This window comes from Arachis ipaensis, chromosome B05, assembly GCF_000816755.2.
Source record: "Arachis ipaensis cultivar K30076 chromosome B05, Araip1.1, whole genome shotgun sequence".
Classification (NCBI taxonomy): domain Eukaryota; kingdom Viridiplantae; phylum Streptophyta; class Magnoliopsida; order Fabales; family Fabaceae; genus Arachis; species Arachis ipaensis.
The window spans coordinates 53,807,000-53,809,640 of NC_029789.2; positions in this window are offsets into that span (position 1 = coordinate 53,807,000).

The window sequence follows — 2,641 nt, forward strand, 5'->3', positions numbered from 1 at the left end:
AAATTTTTTAATTTTTATTAAATATTAATTTATCCAATACCAAAATGATTAAAACCCAATTTCAGGAATTATTATGTCATGGAATAATATCTCAAATTGATTAGCACAAACAACAACAGATAACCTCATATATTATTGTTAGGACAAAAATTTAATTCTTGATGTCAACACAAAAATTGTCTGAGCAGATAAGATAAGTAGGTCACTGAGGATGTTTCCGATGGATTTTTATAGGTGTTTAAAGAAAATAAAATATCAGCACAACTAAATTCTTCAGAAAATTTTGGAATAGACTCCTAAGAAAAAAAATTTAAATAAATTTCTGAAAAATTACAACGGCGGATCTGTAGATCTTTGGAAAAAGGATAAATAATGTTCAATATTATAATTTTTAAAGACTTATAATAAGTTTAGTATTTAAATATTGTTAAAGACTTAGCTTGTTTTATTTTTATCAAAACCCTAGAAATTTATCATAAAATTTTCTCAAGAACTTTAATACTTTATTTTCCTTGAAATCCTATGTAGGTTTATCGTAAAATTCTTTAGTCACTTACTTATCCTATTACTCAAATTATTTTTATGACTATCTATAAATTCTTTTATAAGCTCTTAATTAAAGATAGGATTGACACTACTGCTGTTAATAATTTTGATTTCCTTTCCTCTTACTATATGATTTTTATAACTTACTTAAAACTATCACCAACAATTTGATTAAAAGCCTTGAAGGTGATTACTCGTTAATCTTTTCAGATTTAACATGAAGGGGCATGATGACTTAACCGTTGACAACGGTCTCAATCTCCATCATTTAACTGAAGGGCCACCCTTCCCAATTAAAGCCACCATAAATGGGGTCCGGAGGAAGCTATTTGTTGTCCGTCCTTCATTTCGATTTTAGCATCAAGTGTGGTGTATAACAACCATTGTGAAATCTTGTCAATAATTTTGTGTCTGGTTTGGATTTATTTGGTTGACATGATGGACTAATTAATTAATTCATGTCACTACTGGTAATAATTTTGATTTCCTTTCCTCTTACGTACTGCCAATTTTGTGTGGACATCATATCTCTCCAATTTTGTCCCCGGGACCCGGGTAGGTTATCATACAAGGCATTGGTTTTTATGTGGTTTTTGGCATTCCAACCATGTATGACCTTTTAATTTGTTCATTTCCTAAATATAACCAACAAGCCATTATCCCCATTATGCATCGTCTTGTCCCAAATAACAGTATATTTGCATTTATGAGATAAAATATTGTGTTTCTACGTGTCAATATACAAGTTGCGTATTAATTAAGAACGACTTGAGCGGATCGGATTATTTTATAATATTGAAGATTTATATTTTCAGATTTTAGGTAATATCAAGCGACTACTTCATTTATATGATTCATCACTTAATAAGTTGGTCTAACTCCGCTATATTTATTCGAATAAAACCATAATTCGACTCCTGTTCATATCCATAAGGATAATGATAAAAATAAAAGGGATATTTTGGTCTTTAATGTTATTATTTTGAGATAATATAAACTCTCTTATTAAAGAAATCGTCAATTAGCAATAAAAATTAGTTTTAGGAGAGTTTATTTGTAATTGCAGGGTTAAATCCCCTTTCCCTCACCCAAACTATTAACGACGTACTTTTAAAAAAAAAATTTAACTATTAATAATTAAGTGCAGATGGTTAGAAGTAACGTCGTAAAGGGAAAAAATTACAATCCGTAAACCTTCTAAGAAAAATACGATCACAAAAAAAATGAGAAAAAAATTATGAAGTTGACGTTGTTGGTATTAATGGTGGTAGAAAATATAAGAGATAAGTATTTTTTTCGTTATAGGGTTTGAGGTCAAAATTAAAATTGTCCTTGACCTTTTTTTTATTATTAAAATCATTCACTACAAGAAAATAGAGTTATTTTAACACTTTATTTTTTAACACCATAATTAAATGTCAAAATTAATATATATTTTTGACAAATATTATAAATGTTAAATTTTCTATGTTTTTTTGATGAATAATTTGACCGTAGAAAATTACTCATCAATTTTGACACTCATTTGTTTTCAATTTACTCCACTATTTTTCTTCTTCTTTGACTCTGTTAATTTTGACATCACACTGCTCTCAGTTTAGGATTATACTACTAATTCTTTATCTTCAAAATCTCAAGTTATTCTTTAGTTTCAAGATCTCATCTCATTCTTTGTTAAAATTTTTTGTTGAGAATATTTTATAGTCAATAAGTGTCAAAATAAATAGTATTTTTGACAATTAATAAGTATCACAGAAAATATGTTCTCAAAATTTTCTAACAAATTATTTTTGATAGTCAATATTTATTAAAATAAGATTTAAATTTTTTTCACAATCACTTATATGTTAAAAATACTATTTTTGACAAAACTTTTATTAACATATTTTCATAGTTAAAATAGTGTCAAAATTTATTTTTTTGACAAATATTAATTTTCTTTTACACATTATAACCCTCAAAAATAATCTATATTGTTGTAGTGATTCTCAACGTTACAAAACGTTATAAAATTGTCATTTTCTATTTCAATTTTATTTTTTTTACTAAATTACCTTTATTAAATAATAAAAATAATTAAAAAATTATAAAAAAC